This window comes from Macrobrachium nipponense, chromosome 40 (assembly GCF_015104395.2).
Source record: "Macrobrachium nipponense isolate FS-2020 chromosome 40, ASM1510439v2, whole genome shotgun sequence".
Classification (NCBI taxonomy): Eukaryota; Metazoa; Arthropoda; class Malacostraca; order Decapoda; family Palaemonidae; genus Macrobrachium; species Macrobrachium nipponense.
The window spans coordinates 29,600,406-29,613,174 of NC_061101.1; the positions used below are offsets into that span (position 1 = coordinate 29,600,406).

General features: G+C 49.4%; 2 protein-coding genes across 2 annotated transcripts in view; one reads left to right on the top strand and one right to left on the bottom strand.

Moving 5' to 3' along the window:
- Positions 1 to 12,769, bottom strand: part of LOC135212047 (glutamyl-tRNA(Gln) amidotransferase subunit A, mitochondrial-like) — a gene marked incomplete in the record, with an annotated part of 108,139 nt that overhangs the window by 26,402 nt on the left and 68,968 nt on the right.
- Positions 1 to 12,769, top strand: part of LOC135212209 (glutamyl-tRNA(Gln) amidotransferase subunit A, mitochondrial-like) — a 37,081-nt gene that overhangs the window by 9,795 nt on the left and 14,517 nt on the right.

The following is a 12,769-nucleotide window of genomic DNA, read 5'->3' on the forward strand; positions in this document are numbered from 1 at the left end:
CGCTAACCGCTATTGATTGCTGTCCGGTGAGGATCGTAGTTGCAATAAAAGCGGAGCGCTTCCAGTAATGAAGACAGGGAACTACTGCCTGAAGAACTGCTTCTCATGGGCTGAACATTTGGAGGTAGAGCTGTCAGGTCGGAGAGTAGGCGATGTCTTCTGACATATCTGTTAATTCGGGGGGAGCAATGAAATTGCACACCTACGAATACGAGATATTTTGAAGACAAACTCAGATGTCTGCAAAAATCATTCGCATTATCGCAGTGCGATGCAGCGGTTGACTAGTACAGACTTCTGTACCGTGCGGTAAACAGAAAGATGAAAGAGTCCAAGAGATATCTCTGTAGAAAATTCTCGCAATGTCGAAGGCGATGAAATCGAGCGTCACAGCAGAGATGGTCCTTCATTATTGCGAGAATCCCCGTTAATCAGAGACCTAAGTCCATGATTGTTGGGCAGAGATACGGTTCGGTAGTCAATCCAACCAGGGGAGAGAGAGACGTATCCGACCGTGCATCTCCGAGACCTAGCTGATACTGAGCCGCTATCAGGCAGTTCAATACGCAGTAGCTCTCGGTGACGTCATCCTGAGTTGCCAGGTAATCCATTATTCCACGAAGGAATGCGTTCGGCTAGAACCATCGAGCATAAAGAATACGCTCGAGCAATTATATTTAACCGAAACGAATTTCGGTAAATACAAAAGCTGATTTGGTGTTGTCATGGACAATACCAAGATCTAAATCGAAACTGATAACTGCTGGGAGGTTGCAGGCAACCCCGAGTTGCAGTTCAATTAAGATACAATTCGTCGGTCACAAACCGTAGAGTTAACTACGGTATGCGCCTACCCCACGGACAATTCAACTGTTAAAGAATCATGTCGCGAGGGTAACATACGTAGTATATTTGTAGGTTTCTGTACCACGACCTCCATCCTAAATTCTTTCCCCTCGAGAAAGAGAATAAGGATTGGAGATCGACCGCCTTCGTTCTCTAGTCAAGAGAGTGAAGGAGAAGTCTTTCCCAAAGGAAAGCTTCAATGGTGAACAGAATACGAAGACGATAGTTCAAGCCAAACTGGAAGTTCCCGTTCCGTCTTCTCTATTCCAGGTTAAGCGCCTACGTGAGATACTCTTCTTTCAGCAGCGGTCTTCTTCCAAATGCTAGAAATACAGGAATTCGAGCATAAGCGAGGTTCCCGATTATCGTGTAACAAATTATCGGGGATTCTCGCTCACTTTGGACCGTGGTCGCCTAAGTGTTGGAGATCATAAAAAACGAACACTCTGAGTGCGCTAGAAATTCCGTAGAATTCTAAGCACTCTGCGGAAACCCCCCCGAATTCGTCAGACGATATCGGCTGGTGGTCCTCTCGATTCCGTAGAAATTCGAGAAAGGGGCAGGATCCCTCCTCAATGACCGGGGCTTACGTCAGTAGGACCCGAAGGTCCCCCCGGTAGCGCAGCCCCTAACGTGGGATCTTACAGAGAAATCTCTGTAGGATCCCTCCCCTTTCCCTCGTAGCCGTAAGGAGAGAGGGGAATGGGGGAGGAATTGGATACTGGCTCGCCTTCCCAGCGGATCTAGCAGTTGGAGAAGAAAAGGAGCAGCCATCGCCTTACGGCGAGGCCTCTCAGAGCCTGGGAAAACGTATCGTCAGGAGAAAAACGTTTTCCCGAGGAGGGTTACGAACTCATACTGTAGGTACGTGTCTGCCGCCACTGTGAACGTAGTCTGGGTGGGGCTGATCGACACCTGACAGGAGAGAGCCGATACCGCTCCGACTCATTCCAGTCCTCGTCGAGGTCGAAACCTCAGGAGGACCGAAGGGGTGGGGTATTTAAATAGGTGTCCGAAGACACGTATAAACGCCTCTGTCAGCAGTAGAGGAGGTGAAGTGGCTTGTTCGACCGTCCAGAACTGAGAGAGCCTTCTTGTCCGGAGACGAGAGACTACCTGGTTCAACACAGTCGGCAAGCTCCGATCGCGGCAGACCCACCGTCGATTTGGATTCCCTCTCGGGCCCCAAAACGACTCGAGCCGAGACGTGGCTCTGCTGGTGGGAGCGGCGATCCTTCCCCGAGGTCATTGTGCTGACGAAATCAGCGCCGTAACCTCGGCAAAGTTCCTCTGGATCTCGGAAGTCACAGCATCTTGCAGAGTGGGACCGTTAAGCCCTTCGAACAAGAGCATATTCCGAGAACCTTCCTCCCAAGAAGGGGGAACAGCGACAGCCCTCTCGGTCTTCCCATCCACTTGCTCATACGTCCCTGGCCGGTCCAAGAACCGTGCCTGGCACGTTTATAGGGCGTTGTGGTGGGATCATGAGGGGCCGCGCACCCCTCACGATCACTCCCCAATACCTCGCTCCTCCCGGTGTAACCGAGGAGGGTGAAGGTACGGGAGAGGCAGACCTGACGCTCCCTCGTTGCTCGCTGGCAGCACCAGCAGGCTTGGAGGGCTGCAGGCGATCGTCAACCCGCGGTCGTGGCGATCGAGCTGCAGACTAGTCGAGCCGTCTCGCTGTGGAGAACGGCTGGACCGAGAACAGCGGCCCCGGTCTCGTGTGTCAGAGGAGCTGGTGCTGGTCGCCGTACCCGATCGCTCTCTGTGAGAGCGACGGTCAGGCGACCGGCGAGCTCCACTGTCACGGTGAGATCGGTGCGTATCCTCACGGTGCGTCAGTTCGCTGGTACCAGCCGTGGCTGGTGCCGGGCGCGAACGGGAGGACCTCTTCTCCCAGCCTCAGCCCGTGGTCGGTCGTGGACCGTCACGTCCCCGGGTAGCCAGCTGTTCACCGCGAGAGTGAGAGTGGTCTGGTGAGAGTCGCATGAGCGGCTGTCACCAGTCTTTCGCCCCGTGCCGTGAACCTGACGCTGAGCGGACTCAGAGGTCTGGTTCCTGGCTGCACGGTCGCTGGTAGGCGACCGTACACTCGGTACTTCCCTGCGAACGATGAGGCCGAGACGGACCCTGATGCAGTGGCAGAACCACTGACACCAGGCGAGGAAGTAGGTTCCGGTGTTAGCCGGTAACCCCTCTGGTCCCCGTAGTCTTCTTCCTTGCGGAAGAAGAGACGGGGTGCCGCTCCCGAAGGAGCAGGAGGACCAGCGGAAGGAACCCTCCCGTCCCACCGAGGTGAGACGGGTCCCGAGAAGCTCCCGAGGAAGCTTCTTAGGAGGGAGGAGGCGACCTTCTTCTTCCTCGGCTGTAAAGCCTTAGAAGTCGAAGGGGAAGAAGAGGCGGCGGCCGACGACGATGAAGAAGATGAAAGACGACGACCACGACACCTTCCTCCTCTTCTTCGTCAGCTCAGGACAGACGTAAGATCTGCTATCCAGGGCGGAGCCGGGGCTTGCTGTAGCCGAAGCCACAGGGCCGGACGCACCGTACAGACCAGACCAAAGTCTGGGGTAGTACCACCACGAACAGGGACGACATCAGCAGGTATGGGCATCCCAGGAACAGCAGGCACGGCCAGCACAGCATCGGTAGGGACAGCCAGCGCAGCAACGGCAGGAACAGCCAGCGCAGCAACGGCAGGGACAGCCAGCGCAGCAACTGCATGGACAGTCAGCCCAGAATCGGCAAGTACGGCAGGCAGCACCGGAAACACAGGAAGTGGAGCAGCAGCCAGCAAACATCCTGGTACCAGCGGCAGGTCCAGGGGCGAGTTCATAGGGCAGCGGAAGTGTGGTCGCTGCAGCGCGGCAACCACGAGCGGCGGCGGCACGCCCCCCTCTCGGTACGGCGAACGGCATTTCACAGCGGCTGTAGGCAAGACTGTTACCACGTGAGGCGAGTATACCAGGTGAGGAGGGACGTCGTCACCTGGTTGCGTGGTCACCACTGCATGGGTGACCGCAGTAGGCCCAGACATAGAACCGCAGCCCCTGGACACCAGCACGCCCTGCAAATGGAAGGACGCCCACACCTCACCAAGGTCCACGCTCGTGGCAGTAGCACCTGCGGAAATAATAGTAGTATCGATTAATGGGGGGAAATCCCCTCGTGCGGGGGTTTGATCCCTCGAACGAGTGGAAGACCCCTAATACAATTGTACATCGGGCACCGAGCGCCCTCCCCCGCGCTCGACGGATCGGCGAGGAGAAGAACGCCGATAACCTCCCCCCCCAAGGGGAAGAGCCATCTGTGGGAACTGAGCGGGGGGGGGTCTCGTTCCCCACCCCCGCACAGTACCCATATACCCAACAACAATATAAGAGCCCTAGAGCAATCGTGCCATCGGCACGAATACAAGGCATAAGGATCAATTCCCTGACTGAGCGGAACTTGAACCAAATAATATTGATGCAATCAATAATAAGGAACAAAATGAAAATGCATCTTGCAAAACGATTCACTTCACAATGAATAAGAACTCGGATCGAGCGCATTTGCGCCCTCGGTACCGAGCGCAAGGGTGAAAGGTTTATTCCTTACCTTTATGGATCAAGGTTTCTGGAAACCTTGATCCATAATGAATTGATGCAATCAACAAATATATAAAATGAAAAGACTACTGCGCTTGCGATTCACTTCATACAAATAAAAAGGGGGGAAGGATCAATTCCGTGAATAGTGGAACATTGATCCAGTCAACAAGGCAATCTCAATAAAAAAATGAAAATGAAAAGAAAACTGCACTTGCGATTTCACTTCATTCAAAAAAAAAGGTGCGGGAAGGATCAATCTCCGGGAGTAAGCTCGGAAAATGATCCAAAATGAGTATGCTACAATAAAATATAATATATCTGAAAATGAAAAAGAATACTGTACTTGCGATTCCACTTTCATACTGAATGAGTTTCCGTGCCGAGCGCATTCGTTCGGCAACGGGCATACAGGTCAAAAAAATATAAATGAAAAGAGCACTACTTACGATTTTCATCTACACATTTCCAACCCAATATACGCTCGGAGCGAGCGCTCCCGCCCTCGGCACCGAGCATACATAATACGAGGATCATTCTGGGAAAATGAATTCCCGCAATTACGCCCTTCAGTCCCGGCACTCGGGTAATCGGAGGGCGTTGTGAAACAAAGATCCTTTAATTCACAATTGAATTCAATGAAATGATTGTACTTACAATTCAGTTTCACTAGATACATAGAAAAAGAAAAACACAATCATGCGAAAGCAAACGACGATGAAGCGGGCAGAGAGCGATGATACACGTCCACACGCCAGCAGGCCGAAAGCAAAAGTGGTTTGTTTACCTACCAGTCGCGCGCGCGCCGCCGTCGGACAAGCAGTTAACTACCGAACCCCTTGTTCGAAAGCTTAGACCTATCCAGCTGCCGCTAGTACTTCCTATTGTAAAAGGACGAAGGTTTGTATGCCGTGTCGGAACAAATGCTTATATTTAATGGTTTTATCACAAAAAGTGCATTTCGTCACAAAAATATGAAAATGCAGTAATTTGTGAATATTTCTCGGTGAAAAATACCGCAAATTGGCAAATTATGGGCATGTGCGGTCCGTAGAAAAATCCACGAATAGGCGAGGCCGCAAATACGGGGGTTTACTATATATAGGGTGGTGATGTGGAATTATGATTAAATATTCTAACTTAAGAATAATATAAAATTCTTTAAATATTTGTGATTTTTTCCCATGGGAATACAATAAAAAAAATTTATTTTTTCCTATGGGAATACTAGGCACTGCTAAGCATTCTAGCTGGCAAATGAAAAATATTAGCAATACTTAGGAGATTGCAGAGAATTATGCACCCACATTTAAAGCATGATAAATATTGAAATCTAAAACAATACAGATGAAGAAAAAAATGACATTGTTATGATACAATAAAGTTTCATACATACTTACCTGGCAGATATATACATAGCTATAGACTACCGTCGTTCCCACGACAGAATTTCAAATTTCGCGGCACTCGCTACGGTAGGTCAGGTGATCTACGCCCTGCTCTGGGTGGCAGGGCTAGGAACTATTCCCGTTTTCTAATCATATTCTCTCTTCCACCTGTCTCCTGCGGGGGAGGCTGGGTGGGTCTTCAATTGTAATATATCTGCCAGGTAAGTATGTATGAAACTTTATTGTATCATAACAATGTCATTTCATACATTCAACTACCCTGTCAGATATATACATAGCTGATTGACACCCTTTGGTGGAGGGCAAGAGGACAGCTAAATAACTGACTAGACAGGTAACAACATATGTTGTAGGTATAAATAAACCTTAGTTCCTACCTTCTTAGATGGAAGACTTCGTGGCTACTGCCTAGGAGTCTGCTTCATCTCAAGAACCTTAGCGAGATAGTGATCTGTGGCCAAGAATTCTGTGGATCTGTCGATGGGGGTTCTCTTCCACTTACTCGACAGAAATCCTAATTGGCGTTGTCAATGGGAGCACATCCGCTATATGACAACACGCACTAATTTAAGGAGCACCAACCAATCCCGATCACCCGATCCTAACCGTGTTAGTTCTAAGATTGCCTAGAGTTATCCCCAAACTCTTTGCAAACAACCACAAACTCGAAAATCATTACATACAAAAATAACAAAATTTGTACCCCTCTAATAGTCAGATGTCACTCGATTTTCAAATAAAGAGAAGTGAAGGCCGCCTGTGCGACTACTGACACTCCCATAAACCGAAAACCCGAGAACAACATCCGACTAGAGGGTTACGTACATAATTTTAAGGATTGGTGCTTTCTCCTTACCCAGAACCGTCTGTGCTGACACAAACGGACCTAACGAAAAGCATTTATCATACGTAACTCGTACGTCTTTTAAATAATGGGATGCAAACACAGAGTTGCATCTCCAATAAAGTTGTGTCCAAAATGTTCTTTAGTGACATATTTCTTTGGAACGCCACCGAGGTGCGATTTGCTCTAACTTCGTGGGCTCCCACTCTTAGGAGATTTAAACGAATCATCTGGACACTTCTTATGAGCTTCTGTGATAAACATTCTTCACAAAGAAGGCTAATGCGTTCTTGGACATTGCTCTCTTGGGGTCTTTCACTGACATGAGCACCAAAGACTTTCTGCGAACCCCCCCAACTGCTTCTTCCTGTCCAGATAAAATTTTAGAGCTCTAACTGGGCACAGGGTCTTTCTGCCTCTCTGCCCACCAAGCTAGAAAGTCCTTTAACTTCGAAGCTCCTGGGCCAGGGATTCGAAGGGTTTTCATTTTTTGCCAGAAAAAGGGACTGAAATGAACAAATTGCGGAGTCTCTTTGAAGCCAAAAACTCCTTGATTCAAGGGCGTGCAACTCACTGATTCTTTTTGCCGTTGCAAGAGACATCAGAAACAAAACACTTTCTAGTGATATACGGAACGAAGCAGTGTGAAGAGGTTCGAATTCATCTGATGAAAGAAATTTAAGAACTACATCTAAGTTCCCGCTTGGAACCTTAGGTTCGCGTGATTTAGATGTTTCGAATGAACGAATGAGGTCGTGCAAATCCTTGTCATTCGTTAGATCTAATCCTCTGTTTCTAAAGACTGCTGAGAGCATACTCCTGTACCCCTTAATAGTTGGTACCGAGAGATGCGACTTTTGTCTAAGAAACAGAAGGAATAAATCGCAATTTCGGTCACAGAGGTACTGGAAGAGGACAGCTTCTTCGACCTACACCAGTTTCTGAAAAACTTCCCACTTCGATTGGTACACTCGCCTCGTAGATGATCTGCGGGCTCTAGCAATTGCATTTGCTGCCTGGCGAGAAAACCCTCTCGCTCTGACGAGTCTTTCGATAGTCGAAAGGCAGTCAGAGCAAGAGCGGGTAGATTTTGATGGTACCTCTCGAAGTGGGGTTGTTTGAGCAGATCTATTCTGTTTGGAAGAGATCTGGGGAAGTCCACTGTCCATTCCATCACCTCTGTGAACCAGATTTGAGCTGGCCAATACGGAGCGATCAGAGTCATCTTGGTTCCTTCGGATGCCACGAATTTTCTGACTACTTCCCCCAGTATCTTGAACGGGGGAAAAAGCGTAAACGTCTATTCCTGACCAGTCCAGGAGAAAGGCGTTCTGTTGCATAAGCCCGGGGATCCTCCACCAGGGCACAAAATGTATCTATCCTTTTGGAGAGGAATGTGGCGAAAAGATCTATTTGAGGCTTCCCCCCCCCCAAAGGAGCCAAAGGCTCTGACAGACTGACTTCTGAGTGGAGTGTCCATTCTGTGGGAAGGACCTGGAATCTCCTGCTCAGTCTGTCCGCTCTCACATTCCTCTCCCCTTGAACAAACCTTGTTAGAAGAATTACCTTCCTCTGGTTCGCCCAAATCAGTAGATCCCGTGCCAGCTCGTACAGAGCAAAAGAGTGCGTCCCTCCTTGCTTCTTGATATAAGCCAGAGCTGTCGTATTGTCCGAATTTATCTGCACGACTTTGCCTCTGACTAAGTGTTTCGAAGCTCTTTAGCGCCAGGTGAATTGCTAAGAGCTCCTTGCAATTTATGTGCCATGACACCTGTTTCTGCCGACCAGGTGCCTGACACTTCTCTGGGTCCCAATGTTGCACCCCAGCCGCCTCCGAGGCGTTCTGAAAACAATGTCAGGCTTGGGTTCCGTATTGCAGGGACACTCCTTTGTTTTCCTTTAGTGGAACCAACCACCACTTCAAATGATGTTTTATTTCTTCCGATATCGGAAACGTATCCGATAGCTGACCTGTCTTCCAACTCCAACTTCTTGTAGGAAGAAACTGAAGCGGTCGAAGATGTAATCTCCCTAGGAGAAAGAAACTGTTCGAGCGAGGAAAGGGTTCCCAGAAGGCTCAGCCATTCCCTCGCCGAAGTGCGCTCTTTCCTAGAAAGTTCGATACTGTGGCACAGCCTTTCTTTAGTCTCTCTTGAGATGGAAAAGCTCGAAAAACCCGAGAATCCATCGAATCCCCAGACCACGTTCTGGTGGGGATCATCTGAGACTTCTCGAGGTTCACGATCAGTCCAAACGACTTTGTCAACTCCAGTGTTATTAACAGGTCTCCAAACACTGCTTTTGAGACCTGGCTCTGATGAGCCAGTCGTCCAGGTACATTGAGACATTTATCCCTTTTAAGTGTAGGTGTCTCGCTACATTTTTCATCACGTCTGTGAAGACTTGAGGAGCCGTGGACAGGCCGAAACACAGGGCCCCCCTGAACTGATAATTTCTTCCTTTCGAACATAAATCGAAGGTACTTCCCGACGAATGGTGGATCGGGATGTGGAAGTATGCGTCCTGAAGGTCTATGGACACCATCCAATCCCTTGCCGTAGTGCTGCAAGGACTGAGGCAGACGTTCCATGCTGAACTTCTGTTGTTCGACAAATTTGTTTCAGCGCACTTACGTCCAGTTACCGGTCTCCATCCCCCCGAGGCTTTTGTTACAAGAAACAAGCGGTTGTAAAACCCCGGGGAGTTGCAATCCAGCACAAGTTCTATTGCCCTTTTTTCCCACATCTGTTCCACCATTTGACGAAGAGTGTCGTCATCATCTGGTCCCTGTATCTGGCGGACAATTCCCTCGGAGATGTTGTCAAGGGAGGAATGTCCTTGAATGGGATGCGATACCCTTCTTGATAATCGACATCGTCCAAGTGTTGGCTCCTAAGTCTTCCCAGGCTTTCGCAAAATAATGTAGCCTGGCTCCTACGGGTGTCTGAAGGACAGAACTCTCACTTCCCTTTCTTTTAAAGGCACGGAAGAAGACCTCCGCCTCTTATCGGTTTGACTTCCTTCTGGCGATCGGTCTAGTTGGAAGACCTCCTCGAAAGGGCTGTTTCTGAGCTGGGCGAGCCACTTTCTTTTCCTCACTAGCCACCGGCCTACTCTTCCTGATGATTGTCTAAGGAGATCCTGGGTGGCTTTTTCCGTCAGAGAATGCGCGATGTCCTTCACCAATTGCATTTGGAGGGAAAAAAGGTGTAGAGAGAGGCGCAAACAATAAGGCGGCTCTCTGCGAATGAGAGACGGCCTTCGTGAGGAAAGCACTGTGCACGCCCTTTTCTTTAAAACTCCTGCACCATATAGCGAGCATACCTCGGCCGATCCATCCTGAACAGCCTTATCAATGCAGGCTAGGATGCAATTTAGGGTTTCTGGGCTCGAGTTGTTCATTTTCTTGAGATTTCTTGGCCAGAACCCCAAGAGACCAATCTAAGAAGTTAAAAACTTCTAAAGTGTGAAATAGTCCCTTGATGAGGTGTCCGTTCCGAAAAGCCCCCATGTAACCTTCGCTGCATTCAATGCGTGCTTCTCGACGAATCCACTAAACTCGAGAAATCTGATTCAGCTGAAACGGACAGAGATAATCCCATATCCTCTCCCGTTTCGTACCAAATTCCTCTCCTCCCTGTAAGTTTGGCGGGAGGCATACAAGACCGTCCTTCCTAACTCCTTCTTCTTCTTGAACCAGGAGTCAAGAGATTTGTAACGCTCTCTCCTCATAGAAATGGCAGGCTTTCATTTTAAGGAAAGAGGAAGACTTGAGTGTTTTCGTGCTCGAAAACTGCGAGACGTGGCGTGGGGGAGCGGCTGGTGTCAAAGAGTCTCCATATTCTTCCAAACAGAAGGGACGAAAGAACTTTATAATTAGAAGATCCTTCCTTCATTTCGTCCTCCGAGGCATCTTCTGGGTTAGTAGGCTCGGAAGGAGAAGGCTCTCTCCTTTCTACTGACTCTTCTCTTACTCTCTTACGAGTGTCAGGTTCATACGAGGAATGCGCCTGGTGTATAGCAGGAGTATCTCGCCTGGGAGGAGTAACGTGGTTGGGATCCTCCTGGCGCCTGGCAGGCGCAAAGCGCTTCGAATACTCCTGGCTTTCAGCAGGCGCCTGGCGCCTGGCAGGCGCACTTTCATCAGGCGCCTGGCGCCTGGCAGGCGCAAAGCCGCCTCGAAATACTCCTGGCTTTCATCAGGCTCTGGCGCCTGGCAGGCGCAAAAGCGCCCTCGAATGCTCCTGGCTTTTAGTAGGCGCATTATGTTCATAATACTACTGGTTCGCTGTGGCGTAGGAGTATTAAGTTCCGAATACTCCTGGCGCCTGGGAGGAGTATAAGCTTCGTAATACTCCTGGCGCCTGGAAGGAGTAACGCGCCTGGAATCCTCCTGGCGCTTGTCAGGCGCAGAGCGCCTCGAATACTCCTGGCCTTTATTAGGCGCATTTTGTTCGGAATACTCCTGGCGTGCCTAGGAGTATTAAGTTCCGATAATCCTGGCGCCTGGGAGGGAGTATAAGCTTCGGAATACCCCTGGCGCCCTGGGAGGAGTATTTAGTTCAGAATACTCCTGGTGCTTGTGAGGAGGAGTATCCGTCTGATGTTTAGTAGGCGCTTCCGTCTTATAAGTGCTCTACTCCTAACAGGATCTTCTTCTTCATCCAGCTCTTGGCGCTTGGTTGAAGATCTTGAATGTTGTCCTGGCTCGTTACGCCTACTCGGAGTCTGGCTTCTGGTTGGCGCCCTACTCTTGACAGGAGTAGCTTCCTTTCCTACCTCTCGCCTGTCTAGCGCACCGCCCCCCCCAGAGATGGCCGCCTGTGCGACAACTCCCCTGAAGGATGCGTCGCGCCTGGCAGGAGATAGTTCTTTAGATCTTTTAATAGGAAGCCTATCATCCTTCTTACGAGTAGGCTCCTTATAACGAGTTCCTACTAGCAAGGCTAATTGTTCTTGCATATTCATTCAAAAATTTTCTTGGTTGAGGAATCTTCCGAATTAGGAGAGGGAGATCTGGAAGGCGCTCTAGGATCTCCTCCAGTCCCAGAGTCTGACTGTATTCTCGCCCTCTTTACTACCGAAGGCGCTCCATCCTTCTGAGAAGCGCTCGGACTCGAAATTGATCTCATGTTCAGCAGGCGCCTGGCGCCTGGCAGGCTCTTGCATACTCCTCTTCAAAGGACGGGAAAGATTCGACTCCTTCCACCCTCTTCTCGGAGAAGGCAAACTCGACGACGAAAAGCACTCTCGTTAGGACCCTCTTATAGCGGTCTTTAGCAGTCGATACGATCGATTCTGCCGAAGGGACGCCTGATCGTTGGGGATTCTCCACAACCCCCGTACGGCTTTCGACTTTCCCTTCTCCTCCGGGCCAGGGAGCTTGGAAGAGGTCTGGCCTGGGTGGGAGCGTCGCAGAGCACGACCAGACGCCCCCTCCACTACACTGGGGACACTAATATCACTGCCACATTCACTTTCCTTACCTTCCAATGCTGCGACTTTTTCCTGCATTTTCTGAAGGGAAGCTCTAAGTTATGCTATTTCCGAAGCCGAACTAGAGGGATTAGCCATTTGTGAACGGGCTGAAACAGAATGGTCATTATCATCAAAGGAAGAAGCTACAGAGCTAGAAAGTAAATCATGAGAGGCAGACCTTCTGTGGGTTTTCTTCCTCTCTCTATCTCTCTCTTAAACTTCTTCAAGTAAGAAGTTAGATTCGTTCCCACTCTGTTGCACTCAGATTCCTCACCACTCAGTTACACGTATTCTCAATGAACATTCAACCATTCTACACCCTCTACAACTAGTGTGAGGATCTACCGAAGCTTTCGGAATCCTCACCTTACAGCCCTCATTCACACACACTCTGAAACTAACACTAGAATCAGACATATTCACAAAATCAAAAACCAAGTCCAAAAAACAGTCCACGATAGCAGAATGCCAAACAACGATCCAAGTACGTCACCAAATATCAGCGAAAGATGATCAAAAAGCTTTGCGAAAAACGAATTCTAGTCAGGAGGAAGTAACAACAATGTTGATACAGCCGGCGCACAGAGAGAATATGATTA